General features: G+C 34.8%; 1 pseudogene; it reads right to left on the bottom strand.

Annotated features, from left to right (window-relative positions):
- Nucleotides 1-18,452, bottom strand: part of LOC113053901 (glutamate receptor ionotropic, kainate 1-like) — a 38,650-nt pseudogene that overhangs the window by 1,524 nt on the left and 18,674 nt on the right.

Below are 18,452 nucleotides of genomic sequence, written 5' to 3' on the forward strand. Positions count from 1 at the left end.
CTTTGTACCTAAAGAGTACATATTGGTACCTTAAAGGTACATACTAGTACCTAAAGTGTACAAATTAGTACATAAAATCTAAGTTTAGTTTCTTTCTAAAGAAACAGAGGAGCAGCCATGCTCAAAACACAGGGCTTTAGTGAAATCATCCCATTAGCTTCACTCTACCCTCATTGAGGTTATGTAGGTAACCGGAGTATTTTTGACAAAGTAAAAAGTGTGTTGTTTCACACGAACACTGAGGAATTTTAACCAAAATATTTTGCAGACATTTCATGAAGACCCTAAATAAATCATACCAACTTTTGGAAAATGGCCATCCGATATCCATTTTAAGACTGTCTATTTTTTATGTAAACTTCCTCTTCTACATCAGCATTATTTATTTTCATACTGAAACTTTTTGATTTTCAGATATAACGTCAAATATGCTGAAATTAATAAAAAGTTAATATTTTCAGGATAATATTTAAACAATTTGCTTTAATACAATTAAAATCTAAAAGGCAATTATTCTGTTATGCAAGCAATTCTTTATTTTTTTTGTCTGTAAAATTTTAAGTTTTTACATTTTTAATGTATCAAGATCAAATTACAAAATATATAGTGTGAATTTTCCTTTCATGCAATCTTTAATATTTTTCTGCCAGTCAACTTTTTATACTTGAAAGGGGATCATCACATTTGGAGATTCTTGTTATCACTAATCTGTTTCACAAGAAACTATAAGATTAAAACTTAATATATGTTTGCACGATACAGTGATACAATACACAAACAAATGCAAATTTGTGACCCTGGACCACAAAACCAGTCTTAAGTGTACATTTTTCTAAACGTATGCATAAATACGCTTTCCATTGATGTATGGTTTGGTAAAGGTCGGACAATATTTGGCCAATATACAACTACTTGAAAATCTGAAATCTGAGGGTGCAAAAAAAAAAAAAAAAAGGAAAATTTAGTTTTGATATATATATTTACGGTAGGAAATTTACAAAATATCTTCATGGAACATGATCTTTACTTAATATCCTAATGATTTTTGGCATCAAAGAAAAATCGATAATTTTGACCCATACAATGTTTTTTGGCTATTGCTAAAAATATACCCCAGCGTCTTAAGACTGTTTTTTGTGGTCCAGGGTCACATTTGAATGTTATTTCATACTATGACCTGCTTTAAGTTTAATGAAATACTCTAACATCCACCAGTGACACTTTTCTGTAAAATTCCTTCTAGTGGACCTTCTTCATGGCCGAGCGGTTGTTCTGATGTAAATTTATTTAATATTTCAGAAGAAAACTCTTTGTAATATGAAGTCAGACAATACTGCATAATGATTTGTCTGGTTCTCCTGAGCTCATTAAAGCCACTCTTGGCGTTTCACACTTTTCTGCACACCTGACAGGTCATCCGTTTTGTTTCATAGCTTCTTTAGCGGAAACTACAAGCCTCTCCTCACTAGCATCAGATCCATTACACCAGAGGAAACTAAAAGTTTGCAAGCAAGAACAAAAATCTATTTTATAACTGGATGTGAATTAGAACTTTGCCAGAGGTGTTGTCATCTTTATACTACTACAAATCCCTACTGTATGAATGTCATTGCATAACCAATCTCAAACCAAAAAATTTAAAAAATAAAAAACTTTTACTTTTCAGATTTTTTTTCTATTCATTTCAACCAGCTGGTCTCAAGGTGATTTTTAGTGAATGTATAAAAGTCAATTCCCCTCAACCTCACCTCACACAGATGTAGCAGAACAGCCACAATGCTTGTGCCATTTTTCTTTCTCCAAATAAATGCCACTTGGTTTAATGTTTTTTGTCAGTTGAAACAATCCAACAGTCTTGAGGTGTTTAGTGTGACATACCTTGACGCATTAGAGCCGCAACACCAAACCATAAACTATTCAACAGTGTGAAGTTGTTCTCAATCACTTCAGAAGAGGAGTTGCAGGGGTGAGGTTATACCATTCATACGGCGTAAACCTGCCAAGAGTCAAAGAAAACAGCTTTTCACCAAAAAAGGGCAGACAACACAGAAAATGTATCAATACTGCACTTGAGAGGCTGCAAGTTTGGCAATTTCTAAACTGCAATCGCAGTGCAGATAAAATGTTCTTTTTGCTATAGGCTATCAATAACTGAGATCTTGTTTTATGGGACAACTTTCCAGTGTTCAAATCTCTCCGGTTACCAAACAAATAGAGAGCTGGAAAAGGAATCTAAAGTAAAATATGTGCTGTTGATTAATCGATTTAAATGTTAATTTACTGTTTTTATTCCTGTAAAAAAAAAGCTGAAAATGTAACATGAAAATGTAATTGTAGTGTGACTGATTATAAAATTATTTTAATTAAAATCATACAATTATTAAAATTATAATAATTCCATAAAAATAGGCAAACAAACAATTTGAAAGTTTTGTAATATAAAGTGTTTTGCCTTTATTTTGAATTTTGCACTTCACAATAGATATGGCAAAAAAATACCAGTACATTTTCCCTTTTTTTTCTGCTTCTACTGTAGACTAATTTAAAAGTGCACTAAGCGATTTTTGAAAATGCTTTTGACCACTGAGTCTCAAATCAAAGTCACAGCCAATTAGCAGTAAGGGGCGTGTCTAGTAATGATAGGTAGAAGAGAGAGCTCAGTGAATGCACAGGACAGATGTTAACTGATCAACTATAGATAGCGATCAGATTGCAGATAAAAAAATAAAAAGGGAGGAACATTTAATGCGTTTAGCATTTTAGCAAGTTGAGTTAAGTTGAATTTGCTTTTCCAAACAAATATCCTCTGTTAGATTTTGCTTTAACATGCTGCAGGTGGAAGGCATAGCAGATTCCGCTGCCTGGGTTGTGTACGTACGTGTGGGGCAGGAGTCATCAAAAAAGGGGCGAAGTCCTGTTGTGGTATGGGCATGTTCGTTTTGGTACTTTAAAATAATTTGGCAAAAATCGTTTAGTGCACCTTAAATGTTAATTAACTGTTATTCACAAAATATTACTTAATAGGATTTAAGTCATATTTAATATATAAACTTTATAGAAATGCATAATTTCATCCAAATAGCAGATCAATCTTGAAATACTCTCTCTCTCTCTCTCTCTATATATATATATATATATATAGGGATGTCACTATATAGATTCAGTGTGACTAATTTTAAAAGATTAATAAATATTAATATTTTATACTAATAAACAAGATAAATAAAAATACACAACTTCTGGTAATGTTTATTTATTACATTTGTCTGCCTTGATTAATTATTAATAAATTATGCACTGCTGCACCACATATTTTTCAACCATCAGCCCTTATTAATATAACAGTATTAACTCGACTATATTGGACAATATAAAGTCTAACCTCAGACTACAAATAAAAGTTCCTTTGGTAAAAATTTGACACTTTCAATACTTTTCTCATCTTTTTTTTCAGTGCTGGAAGCCAAAAAGGAAACAATTGGTGGAAATTTCATTTGAAAGTGATTACGGTTACACAAGAACATCTGAAAGACATCCTCCATTCTACTACTGAATAATTGGGTCATTTAGAAACCCTCATGGTGAATCGATGCCTGATCAGAATGTGTCATAAGACTCATTTGTCATTCCTTCTGGTGTGTTGATGCTCACCCTATAAACTGCTACTATCAAAGCTGCCAAATTTCAAGATCACAGTTTAAAAGCCCCCCAGCAGACTGTATCTGTGAACAAATGGGTCATCCAGTGCAAATGAACCCACACTAACATTGGGACCCCACCAAGATGTCCTTTAAAGGAGTCTGATTGGACAGCGTTTTCACTGTCCATTTACATTTTTAATTTAAGCAACCAATCATCTGGCCCTGATGGGGTTGCGTGCACGCTTAATATTCTCTTTATGTAGACGTGGACATCTGCCTGATAATTATGAACTGGGCTTCAGTACAGACACAACCTTATTCTCCCTCATACAAAATACTAAACATTACCGACTGAGAAAGCACATTATGAATTTATTGAGGAAAAGGTGCATCTGGACAACCATGAGTGGAATTTTTACATTATTAATCTATAATCCGAAAGCAATGTAATAAAGTCTGGGCGCTGTGCTTATTACTTATTGATCTGCTTCAAGATCAAATCAGCATTTTGATTCTGGCGTCTCATCAGGCCCAGTGATATAATATGAGCAAAATAAACTCCTTCAAATGCACTCCACAATGAAACCTGATTTCTATCAGCACACTCTGCAAAACAGTTTTAAAATTTTAAACCAGAGGGCGCAGAACCTTCTTGACAGCTTCAAAGAGAGATGTACGATGTACCCTTAAGCTGCAGATAACAGCAATATTCTTTAGATGACAGCCTGATAATGTGTCTTCACATGTGATGTCAAACTATAAAAACATTTTTTTTTAACAATCGGGTCAGTGTTCCTAGATCTGAACCCAATTTGCACATTTGCTTTGCTATGTTTCCAAGAAGCAGATGTTTGAGCTATGGTAAACCAAGACGTTTATCCATACCTGGCTTATAACAAAGAGCACACAGCTCACTCCAAGACAGGCCAGCAGCACATACATCCAAATATCCGGGGTGAGAGGGTTGAGGAAGGAGAAGACACCTGGATTGGTGCCATTTTGGTTTGCGGTACAGTATGCTGATGCCCAGGGTCATGAAGGGTTTGGAGAAGTCAATAACTTTCTCTCTGACATAAGTGATAGTTAGTGGAGCCACAGCCAGGTCAGCTATCTGGTTAGGGGGACAAAAAAGAGGTTTACAAGATGATAGGGACTCATTTTGACTGCTAGGAAGAAAATGCAAATAGATGCAGTTAATGCTGGAGTTCAGTCACTGAGATATAAACAAGTGATAACTGTAGGGATGGATCCCACAAAAGGGCTTATTTCTTTTAAAAAATCAGTTTAAAGCTTCCAATTGTTTTATGTAGCTCAAAAGACTCTTATACCCAATTGTAGTCTTCCTACCAAAGCTTTGGACTACTTAAACTTGTGGTAAAAAACATAATCATGCAAATATGAAACAAAACAATTCTTAGATCTTCTAAATTGCCAAGTTACAAAAACATCCATTAGAAACTGAAATATCTTGGTTAATCAGAGTATTAACAGTCTGGTTGTTGTCTAAACAGTGAGATCCAAACAAATCTTATGGAGTGAAAAGCATGAGACTGCATTTGGATGGTATGATTAAAAGACCTTGAACATCTTGGTGTAGCATCATGGGAGATCACTCACATGATCGATTAGTTCCCGCACCATGCCGTTCCATTCGCCTTTGTCATTCTGAGCTCCATATTTCCCATCGGAAACCAGCTTGACTTCATACGTGAATCCTAGGATGTTGGAGAGCTCCTTTAGCAGGTCTAGACAGTAACCTCAAAGCGATCGTTCCCATAGAGCACCTTGTCAGAACTTCTTATACATAACGTAAGGGTTTTCCTGTTCACAAGATAAATTCACATGCAATTATGCAGCTGGTAAAATGTATTATATTTGATTTAAAAATGTCACAAAAGCAAAGTTAGCAGGCCTGATGAGATTTTGAGATGAACTGCTCAAAATGACTGTATGCATTCTAGTTTTTTGAGTGTCATGGCTGCAACTTTTAGCTACGATTGTGAGTTAAAAACCAATAAAAAAAATTAAAAATATAGTTTTTTTTTTGTACAAACCACTCACATTGACTAAACATTTTATATATAATTCAATTTTTTCACATGCATATATAATTATATTGCTAAAAACTACATTTGGTGCACCACTGAAACTATTCACAGGGTGAAGACAAGTCTGAACAACTGAAAAAGTTTGTTTACGTACACGAAGGAGTGAAATTGTAAGTAATAATTTTACCAGGATTGTGGTGACGATAAGTGTTCTGTTAGCCAGAGAGTCTGTGATGTTTTTGCTGTCTATCATCTCAGTCAGGTTGAGGCCGGTGTAAGAGTTCCACACTCCAATCTAACAAAACAGTATAAAAATGACATGGCATGAAGAACACAAGTCGCTGTTTCTGAGCACATGAGATTACAATAAAAGAGGGACAGACTTTATCACTGAACATTTATAAAAATAGGTCAGGAAAGGAAAGGGAAAAAAAAACTAAATAAAAGAAAATGAAATGATCTAAGTCTAATAGATTTGATTGCAATACCTTCCTTTTCTGCCCAATAAAATCCAAAAACATTCAGTTATCCTATTTAATGCATGGTCTACAAATTATGAATGCTTTTGATGCATTAATTATTAAATCTCAAAGGAAAAAAAAACTGTACTCTTAAATATAATCATTCACAATTTTTACAGTTACACATTTTTCCACTAAAATCATAGTAAATATTCTTAATTGCATCACCCTTCACTTTTGACAGCCATGATGAATTGATGTTGTCGTAAATAGGAAACGTAATAGCATATAAAGATGGCAGTTAAAAAAGATTATGAGAAATGGCCAGTGGTCATCAGACATGGTGATTTGGATGCAATATCACACACCCTTAATGTTTCAAATGGCTTATAAAGCTCTGTCCACTGTATCAGAAAGTCAAGTAGTTCTCCAGAAAGAAAAGTGTGAAACTTTACCAAACTACTACTTGCTAGCCAATATATATACTACCAGTCAAATGATTTCTGAAGGATCATGTGAAACTGAAGACTGGAGTAACGGCTGCTTAATGAAGTAGAAAAAGTTCTTTCCAACACTTCTGCAACCGATGAAGCTTTTCTGTTATCTCCACCGTTATTCAAATTATGAAGGATGCCATCACAATAATGTGCTTCAAATGAAATATGAATACAAAAAGCATTAGAAGACTGATGGAAAATGTGTAAAGATGTGAAGATTTGGGAGCATATCTCAGAAACGTTTTAACTTTTGAGGCCTAACAGCTTCTAAAACTAAACAATGTCATCAGGATATGTTGTGTTTTAAATTGAATTATTCATTTTTACAGTCAATAAAGAGCATTTTATTGTTTGACAAGCTTGAGGAGTTTAATATCTTAAAAAATATCACAAAGAAATTATCACAAGAAATTATCTTATACACCATTAGTCTTATTTAAATTAGAAATTGCATTAGAGCAATCAAATTATTCTTTATTTTTTGAGAAAATAATTTAAAAAATCTATGGAAGCTTATTCAAAATATAAAAATAAAAAAGGTAATTGCGACTTTTTATCTCACAATTCTGACGTTTCTCACAGTCTTCTTCTCTCTTGCAGTTCTTTTTCACAAGTCTAAATTGTGAGATATAAACATGCGTTAAAAAAATACAAGGTTGCAATTACCTTTTCATAAAAAAAAATATTCTGTAAAGGAAATAAGTCTCCACTGAAATCAGCACTTTGCACACTTTTTATTTTATTTTATTTTTTTTAATTAATAAATAAAGCTCAATAAAAGCAGTATTTTTACAGATTTTTACAACTTTTTACAAAAAAGCATCTCAAATGGCATAAAGTGGGTTGAAATCTAAATTATGACTGTTTTTGACACACCAATTTAACTAACTTTTTACAGGATCAAAAATAGAACAAATAATTAAATCAATTGTATTAAAATAAAAATAATTAAATGTATATTACTTTAAAACAGGATGTCGCTAATAAATAAATTAAAACAAGCTTGCTTTTCTATGTTTAATAAACCCTTTGTTAACACAAGGCTAGTCTAGTCTATAATAATGTATGGCACTTGTCACAATGCTCATATGAGTCTAAAATGAGTGACTGAATTCAAATGAATTTTAATAGTAGATTAGAGCTGCTCTCTAAAATATCGGCCAGTGGATTATTGCATGTTTTTCTGCATGCCTGAGCTGGCTTTTATAGAGATGTTTTACTTACTGAAGCGTGAAGCATTGCAGAAAAATATTGTGCTGGATATTGAGTATCGGATATTTAACTGTCATGACTGTAACTGGCGCTCATTATGAATCTCAGCAAGACATTATGGGAGAAGTAACTTGCAGCGATCTCTTTCCATAAGGAAGTGAAGGGATTTCTGCAGGGAGAGGGAAGCCGATGAAAGGGCACCGGGTTTACTGAAGTGAATTTCACACAGGGGAGGAAATCCAAGCTCTCCACAGGTCTTAATCATGAACTCAGGGAATGAAACCAAGACTGGAACAAACCTTTGTCCATAATTTAGTTGGACGTGATGCAGCATCAGCCGCTCGCTTTTAGGAAGAATTGAAGAGTTGTGTTGTCAGCATGGGAGCAACAAGGTCAATACAAATGATCTGGCAAATTAACATATCTGCTTTGGAAAAAAAAAACATACTCAAGAGTCCACTAAAAGGGGATACATTTAATCATTTAATACATGAAATACACAGAGACACGATTCCAGTCATATCTGCTGTTGTGGAAATCATATGTCTCTCATCGGCGTCCAGCTAAGCTGACTCACCTTCGCTGTGCCATCCTCCTTGAGGCTGATGAGGTCTAAGTTGAACTCTTTCCGCAGACCATCAGTCTTGTTAAGGACTATCCGTCCTGTCAAACCATCCCATTGAGCCTTAGGCACAAAAACAATATACAATGAGAACGATGCACAACATCGAGTTTACTGCTGTGTCTTTTAATCATAGTGGTAATGGAATATTATGCAGCCTCGAGGACATGTGCGTCTGTTAACAGACACACACACACACAAACACACACAAATAAATAAAAAACACCAGTTTTTGCAAAAAATAGCTCAACCTAACATTTTGCTGGTCAGTTAAAGGATAGTTCATCAAAAATGAAAATGATGAATACCCCAGGCTATTCAAGATGTAGGTGACTTAGTTTTTTTCAGTAGAACACAAACCAAGATTTTTAACTCAAACCATTGTCCGAACTGTTAGAACTCTCCTGTGCACATCTTCAAATGAGATTGTAGATAGAGTGGCAAGTCCATTTGAGAGATAGGTGGTGGTAATGCACTTAAAAGTTTGCGATCCGCCATAAAGCAAGAAGAAGAAGATGACACCTCATGCGCCTGCTGCTGAGAATGAGCACAGGAGGAGAGTTCTAACAGTTCGGACAGTACGTGAATCACAGGTAAAAAAATAAAAATGATATAAATACTGTTCAGTTTCTTGCACAGACTGATCTTTTTGTGTCTTTACAAATCAAATTCTTACTGACCCCAAACTTAGTGTAGTGTACGACAGTATACATCATACTAAACCAATGTCTCAGCCAGTGCTTGTGTTGTTTTTTTTTTGCCCAAATTTGGTCACGTAATACAAAACATCTGTGTTGTTCCTGTGTGAATAAATGTAACAGATGCTTCTAGTTGAATGGAAATGAGGGTCCAAACCAGTTTCTATTTGGAATATTAAAGTGCAATATTAAAGTGTGGATGAGTGGTAGATTTTAAACTACTGTTGTCATTTATCAAAAAGCATATCTTAGAGCAGCGGTTCCCAATCCCAGTCCTCGCGCCTCCCTGATCTGCATATTTACCATGTCTCTCTTGGTTAACAAACCTGATTCAGATAACCAGCTTGATGGAAGAGAGCTATGTGCATGAACTGTGTTCCAATTGATATGATCACTACAGTGTTCATTGCTCCCTATTCCCTGAGCAGGGGAAATCCATTTAAGTTTTCTTCTCTTTGGCACATTAATTCAAGGATTTGCACTAAGCTCCTGCCTGCAGTATCTACAGACGAGTGTGACATCATATACCTCTGTAAATAAATACAATTTCAATTCACGTCTCGCACACTTGGGAAACGTTGTCTTAGAGGTTCAACTTTAATAAAACAAATTTTTTACTCGCTTATGGTGAGTTTACACAAAGTCTGACATTAATAATGATATTTTTAATGTTTCTCAATTGTTACATTTGTATTGTTTGCTGATGATACAAACATTTTCTATAGTGACGACAATTTGGAGAAACGTATCAGCATTGTAAATAAAGAATTAATAAATTAAAAAATGGATGGAAAGTAATAAATTATCCTTAAACCTAGTTATTATATAGAAAGTATTATATAGAAAGTTATTATATAGAAAGTATCAAGCTGATTCACAGAAACTGGTTGAGACAGATTGAGTACACATTTACAATGTTCAGGAAATAAATTTTTTAGGTGTAACGATAAGTTAAGTTGGAATGCCCACATCAGACATATAACAACTAAAGTCTCTATAAGCCTGGCTATAATTAGTAGAGTTAAACATATCCTTGATCATAATGTACTTTAAATCAAAGTTATCAAAAATGCAGGATTTCGTTAAATGATATAATGCACAGTTCATGTTTAAAGTGTATCACTATTCAGTACCTCTGAACATTCAAAATATGTTTTCTCATAAAGAGCAGTCGTACAGTTTGAGAGGATCTGGGAACTTTGTGGTCCCAACTGAGGGTTCCACCAGGAGGAGTTTTTCTATGTCTGTGTGTGGGGTTACTTTGTGGAATAATTTGGGGCTTTATTAAAAAAGTCTTTGAGTTTGACCAATTTAAAAGCATAACTGGCAAACAGATACACTAATGTTTAAAAGTTTGGGGTTAAGAACATTTAATTTTATTCAGCAAAGACCCATTATTTATTTCATTTTTTTTTCTTTGAGATAATCGAAGAAGGAAGCAGTTATTTTGTTTGTATAAATTCTTTGCCAGACTGGGGTGGGGTTCGATCAGTTTTACTTCTTCCCACTCCATTTCAAGCATAAGTGTAAGTTATTATTATTATTATTATTATTATTATTATTATTATTGTGTATTCTTGTGTTGTCACACGATTTGCTTGAAATAAATAAATAAATAAAATAAATAAATATTAAAGCCATTATTGACAATGATGATTTCCTATGATGTGTCTACCTTTGGAGGATGTTTTATATTGACTTTAGCATATATATTATACATAAAATCTCATTATCATGTCAGATTTTTTATTAAATGTTACAATCCACATGCAACCACTACAATTATGGGTATTATATAAGATCAGACTGTGTACTTGAAGTTCACATATTATGATGTTAATACATCAAAACTTTTAGGCTTCATTTTATGAATAATTGATTCGTGCTCTTCCCTACACTATGTGGTCAGGCCTTACTGTATATTGTTCCCAAAAGCAAAAAATCATGCTAGTACCGTCATTTCATTTCCCCTAGCTTTGTTGTACCAAAAATGAGAGCAGGCAATCTCAGAATTCAATCAGCTGAGGCAACTAAAGAAGAGTAATAGCACCTGTTCAAGCCCTCTCTAGCTTTGATAAGTGGGTGGGATATCAGAAAAACAGCCCTTCTGTTCTCAAGGTTGCAGCGTTTCTCAGAGCACATCTCAAAATAAGAGGCAACGGCTGGCCTTCAGCACATCACCAGCTCATGCTCAGGTGGACACAGCTTTACTATCCCGCAGGATACCTGGAGACTTGATGATGACCTCGATTGTAAACCATTTCCACCATTCCAGGCAACTGTACTGGAGCCACTGGAGACAAGTGGTGCACTGCATACTAATGTGTTCACATACACCAGGAACTGTATTCTTTTTTTTAATTGACAAGAGGAATTCACTCGTTACTAATTTAGCTAACACATTTACAAAATGCTCCTGGAGCAACACAAGTGCCTCGCTTGAGGCCAAAACATTGACAGTACACGGGGCAATTCCTGTGGGACTTGCTGGGTTACCATCACACATATTTAACCACTAGGCTGCACCTCAAACATACTTAAAGATCAAGCCTGCTTCGTAGGGTAATTCAACAGAAAAAAAGAACAGAAAAAAAGAATAAAATTCAATTCAATTAATCTTATTAACATATAAACTTGCTTTAACCAGTGTAACATCAAAGTTAAAAGTTAAAGATTTGACTTCTTTCTAGAAGCAAAAATGCTCTTGCGTGTATAATATGATAATGACACAGACATTTTTGGGGCCAAAAATAACATAATGATACTTATTTTCACTTCAGCCCTACAATTTGGCCGCAAGCAGGGATAAATACTGTTAAAACCTCCCCTACATGTGTGTCTAGACCTATGGGTCTTATATGCCACTTCATCAGTGTGCAGTGTAATATAATCAAGGCTTCTTAAATGGGGTGTAAAAATATTTGGTCTTTTTTTCTGCTACAGTACAGGAGCAAAATAATTTGAAATTATATGGCACGTAATACATTCTGTAAGTTTTTTGTCCTCATAAAAGGCAGACCCCATAAGCAAAACGGCACTGATAAGCATCTCCTGCCCAATGTGTCAACAAGCATTACATTTAAAGCTGTTCAGCCTTCTGTAACAGTGGTTTAGTCACACTGAAATTCACATGAGAGGAACTTAAGTGAGTGAATATTACTTAAATAGACAGTGATGAAATAATGAAATAAAGAGGGACTTTATTCGTCCTGGCAATCTATATAAAACACTCCAACATTGCTGCTGCTGCTAAAGTGGAGAATTTCAATGGCTACAGCAAATATGCAGTTCACAGAAGGACGTGTTTTTGTACCCTACATCCACACACATTGTAATTTTGCACATTAAGTACTTTCTAGCTTAGTGTCTGTAGAGAAGCCTCTTACAACACAGTGTTTTATGGCTTTAATGGGGTTGTAATACAGAGTTTATGGGGCGTTAAAATGTTGCATCTGGACTCATTAGCGTTTGTCTTGTTGTTAAAATGTATAGAAAACTTACTCCACACTTGCTCAACTCAAAACAAGCCTAATTAATTAGACACTTATACACAAAGCACATAGTTTTTTAAATGCTCAATACTTTCTCCAGTCCCATTTTAAAATTATAAGCCATTTAAGGGTTTTTTCTCTTTATCATGTAAAGACTGGAGCTTTGTGGCATTTTCAAAAAATAGCTCTGTTCAGTTGTGTAGCCCCAACACAGCAACATTGGCTCAACCAACAGGATGAGTTTGGGACAGAGCTACCTTTTTTTTTTATCAATGTATGATGGCCAAAATGTTCCAGGAAACCTGTTTGAAAACAGCTATTATGTTTACAATTTCATTTTTTGACACTAATATAATGCAACCTTTGGCTTCTGAATGTAAAAATCCCATTCATTTAATTTAAGTCTCCCCAAACTCTCAAACTACATAAATATTTGTATGCATGTGTATTTTGCAAAAAAACATATCATTTATTGTTTCTATGAACATGTTAAAAAAATACCTTTATAATTCTTTCTTATTTTAATGATTATCTCATTCATACTGATTCATGTTATTGTAGTTCTTAATCTTACTAAAGTCATTAAAGGGTTAGTTCACCCAAAATATTTTATTCATCCATGTTTTACTCACACCTCGTTGTATCCTAGGTGTATGTGACTTCATCATTTTAGACAAATCCAATCGGAGTTATATTAAAAATTGTCCTTACTCTTTCAAGCCTTCCAATGGGGTAAGCGGGTGTTTGTTGTCAACAGTTCAGAAGTGGTGAAATAAAGTGCGCCCATCTGTAATAAAACGTCCCTCACATGGCTCTGGGGGGTGAATAAAGGCCCCCTGTAGCAAATCCATGCATTTTTGTAAGATAAATATCCAGATTTCAAATATAATAAACAATTTTAGGGACATGGAAGATGTGAAGGCGGAAGCCGTAATTAGTGACGAGTGCGGAGAGAGAACAAAACAAAACAAAACGCCGTTCCCGAATTAGAAGCACAAAAAAAGGATTTATAAAGAAAAATGCTGGAGGATTTCGAAATAAGCCAAGAAGAGACTGGTTTTCCTTTGCTAAAGTAAGGAAACTTACACAGTCAGCAGAAGGGAGAAAAAAAGTATTTATTATGTTTGAAATCTGGATATTTATCGTACAGAAACGCATGGATTCGCTACAGGTGTCCTTTATTCACCTGTCTGAGCCGCGTGAGGGACATTTTTTGTTACAGATGCGCACACTTTATTTGAATTGGAAGGCTTGGAAGAGCAAAGACAATTTTTAATATAACTTTGATTGGATTCATCAGAAAAAAGAAAGCCACATTACACCTAGCTATGCTTTGAGGGTGAGTAAAACATGGACAAATTGTCTTTTTTGGATGAACTAACCCTTTAAGTAAACAGTCTTGTACTTTTTCATTTTTATCCGATTTTCAAACATTTTTGCTTCAAATTCAAAAGCATTTAATGTTGTGATTCACCTTGTAGCTGGTTGGTATGTAAAGCACTTCAGCTTTAAAGTTGTCATATTAGCCACATTGTTAGCTTGTGCCACAGAATAAGACCACCTCCCCTTCACTGAAACCACACATCTCTCCAAAGACATGTCAGCAGACCAGACATCAGCAAATCCAAATGTGTGAAATGACTGACAGTGTGCCTGGTGCTAAATTTTTTGTCAGGCCCTTCTGTTGTTTACAGTCTAGGGCTGTCAAAGAGATAAGTGTGATTCCTCATGAAACCTTTTTCAGTGATATCTGTCAGGTAGTAGTTTAAGTAATCAAAAAAATCTAATCTAAGGATCTAAATCTAAGAGCAGCTTTAAGTCCTTTGGCGCTCTGTGAATAAGGTGCAAACTGCATAGCAAGGACTGATGGTTCCTAGTTAAAACACATATGGAAGAGTCAAACCAGGACATACATTCACCCTCTGTACTGCTGAGCCATGCTGGCCCACCCCTTTCTCTAATGCACAGTGGCACTATTCATTTTTATACAAAAATCTGCCATAAAGCCTTTTTTCCATTTCTATAGCCAGTAACACTCCGACTGCTGAGACTTTATACAAGTGGAACTGAAAGCATATCTAAAAATGTTACTAAAAAGCCTATTCAGAACAAACTTTCATTCCCCTCAACAGACATTTTGTATGATCACAGGCACTTTTTAGAGTTCTCACAGTGGAAGGACACACACTCCAAACTCAGACAAGAAATAAGGACTGTTATGACCTCTCAGTTCAACGGCGGTGAGAGCATCCTGCATGGATCTGGGATTTAAAAAAAGATCAAAACACAGAGGTACCAGTATCAATTTTCAGGCACCTCTGCCCTGAAAAAAATATTTTTCATCTACAAATACATTTTATGTAACCTACGGGTCAAAAATCTGAAAAAGTTAAAGTCTGAAAGAGTTCAAAAAGACTGTCTGATAAATATTCCACAACGTGTCAAGCATCATTCACACCCACATACACACACACACACATCCACAGTATATACATCATAACAGGAGATTAGGGGTGTGCGAAATGACAATTTTTGAAAGTCGATGATAAAAATGTCTCCATGATCTGCTTTCGAAGAAATATCTTAGTATTGTTCTACAACACACATTCTATCAGCTGCAGTTCTGGCGCCTCTGTCATATACTGTACAATATCACATGCATTCACAGCAGTGTTAACTCAGCGGTAGAGTTACTCTCTCATTATTTGCATTTGCTTTTAAATGTTTCATTCAAGTACTGGTCTGACCTTTGCTTTTTTCTGAGCGCTGCATACAAACAGCGCTTGGTTATTGAACTAAGTTATCTTTTGCACTAATTATGTAAAAACACACAAGGTTTACATGTTCTCAAGTTGGTTATGTCTAAAATGAAAGTAAACAGTTGAGAAAAAAATTTATACGTTCCTGTATATCAGATGCGTGCAGGTCTTAAAGGGACAGTAGGCCTATTAAACAAGAAGCCTACTATCATTACTGTCCAGGGATAGATCACCCTAAAATTTCATTTCTGTCATTATTTACTCACTGTCACATGATCCCAAACCTTTTAATTTCTTTCTTGTGCTGAACACAAAATAATATATTTTGAAGAATGAGGGTACCCAAACAGTGCTGGTCCACACTGAATTTGATAGTAGCAAAAAATACAATGGAAGACTCTGTGGACCAGCAACTGTTTGGTTTTACACGTTCCTCAAAATAGCATTTATGTTCAGAAGAAGAAAGAAACTCATTCAGGTTTAAAACCACTTTTGAGTGAGTAAATGGTGGTATGAATATAAAACAATATGACAGAATTGACAAATAGCTGACATAATTTTTATTTTTCGGGTGAACTATTCCTTTAACGTTAATAAAACAACAAAACACAAAGTAAAAACACTCACTGCTCTTGACTGAAGAAATAATTAATACAGTTGCTTTAGGAATCAGTTCATATAGTGTTTTATTTATATATTTGTTCATTACATTTCTTGAGTAGAATGACTTGTCATCAGTTTGATTCATGAATCAATAAGGGTATATCTTGTTAACGATATAATGAATCACGCACTGCTGCAATTTATTTACTTACACTACAGTTCAAAAGTTTTGGGTTGGTGAAATTGTTTATGTTTTTGAAAAAAGTATCTTATGCTTACAAAGTCTGAATTATTAGTAATATTAAAAACAGTAATGGTAATATTATTTTGAATATGTTTAAAAATATAATTTTTTCCTGTTATGGCAAATCTGAATTTTCATCATAGTGTAAACTGCTTTTAGTGAATTGTTTCAAGGGTCAAACTTTATTTTATTGACCCAATCACACTATTATCTATTAATTTTAATTTTTGGGTAGAGTATCCCTCGAAATGAAATAAATATAGCTGTTTTTTATTTATTTAAAAAATATATATTCATTATTCAGATATTAAAACTAAACTTTTTCTAACTGAAGATATTTTACAAGTAAAATTTCTGCAATTTCTCACTTGCAAACAAAAACCAAGTTTACAATTCCTCAGTCTAATGTGTTTTGCTACATAAAGTACAATGTTCTCACCTCTTTAAACAAGTTCATGAAGCGCGGGCCATATCTCCAGGGCTTGTGTCTATGGCACTGCAGGGAACTCACTGTCATCTGCGTGGCCCGCTGAGACGCAACAGCAACCATGAACACTGCGTCATACATGAGCGCAGCCTCGGTCTGTGGAAAGAGAGAAGAATTTACACACGACACATGCTCTAAATATAATCAAACTTCATTACGCATTAATATACTGCCAGAAGGTGTTTTTGTTTACCATTTGCACAATATTGTACGTTACATAATCATATTTAGGTTTAATTCCCCTTCCATCTGATCACAGAAAGAGAGCCCCTCTCCTGCCCCATGCCACACACACCTTATGTTTCTCTGAGTGTTATTCAGTGCTGAAATGTGACCTGGATGGTAAAAACTGATTTGAATAAATCTCCTGATGCTACCTGCTTTAAGCCCTTCATGCATGTCTAATGAGGAGAGCAGAATTTACACTACCTTCTGGAGGACGGGTAGATTAGTCAACATCGGTGAGACTTAATCCCAGTTATTCTAACTGTGAAGGATGGATTTAAAGGGAAAGGTAAGGGTCTGGTTTAGTTTTGGCTCAGTGTTTGTAATCGACAACAGTAACAGATGTGACTCCAAATTGTCCTGTTCATGCAATATCTTATAGGAGGGAACATTTGTTTTTTTTCTAATTTATTTAAACACCAACAAAATCAAAAACCTTGCAACGTGTACTTTGCTAGACTAATTGAGACTTGTCACATCACTTGTATACTGTTCCTCTCTTTTTGGTCTGATTGCTTCTAGTATTCTTCTCATTTGTAAGTCACTCTGGGTAAAAGTGATTAATGATTAAGATAAATGATTAAATGTAAACGTAAAATGTAAATGCATGACAGGAGACCGATCCTCACAGTTATAATGCCGCTCATCAGTCCACTCTCAGGTTTGGGTGGTGCCAGCTGGCGCTCCATGGACCATTTCTGGATCACGGAAGTCACATATGGATCATCTAGATTCAGGAGGCGGAAGGCTGTCATGTTGACTCCACTATAGCGGTACGGCTCAAGGTTCAAAGCAAACATATCCTGCAAGGCAACGAGAGTGTGTCCAGATTTCGCTTAAGAGCTGTGTAAACTTTGCACTAGATATAGACTGTTCATGCCATGTTTTTCTTTGCCGTAAAGATGAAAAACGGCCTTAAGCCCTTGTTAGCTGTCCACAAATCACAGTTGTACAAAGATTTAAGAATTGGCTCCATTTCAATTCATATGTTGTAATTTGTAAGCAAACTGGTTAAAATGTAATTTACTCCTGTGATGGCAAAGCTCAATTTTAGCTAATTTTAGTCATTAATCTTCAGTGTCAAATGACCCTTTAGAAATATTTATAACATGCTGATTTGGCACTCATGAAAAATGTATTGTATTATCAATGTTATCAATAATAATTATGATGTTTATTTTTTTTTTTTGTGGAAACTGTGAACTTTTTTAAGACTCTTTCATCAACAGAAGGTCAAATAAAATAAAAACATTTATTTGAAATACAAATATTTTTTAACAATGTACAATTCTTTAAAGTCAATTCTGATCAATTGAATGGGTCTTTGCTGAATAAAATTACAAATATTCTTAACCCAAAACTTGTAAACATTAGTGTATCTGCTTGCCAGTCATGCTTTTAAATTGGTCAAACTCAAAGACTTTTTTAACCTCTTGTAAATTTTGTCAGGCCATAATTCCAATT

The sequence above is a fragment of the Carassius auratus genome, chromosome 35 (assembly GCF_003368295.1).
Source record: "Carassius auratus strain Wakin chromosome 35, ASM336829v1, whole genome shotgun sequence".
Classification (NCBI taxonomy): domain Eukaryota; kingdom Metazoa; phylum Chordata; class Actinopteri; order Cypriniformes; family Cyprinidae; genus Carassius; species Carassius auratus.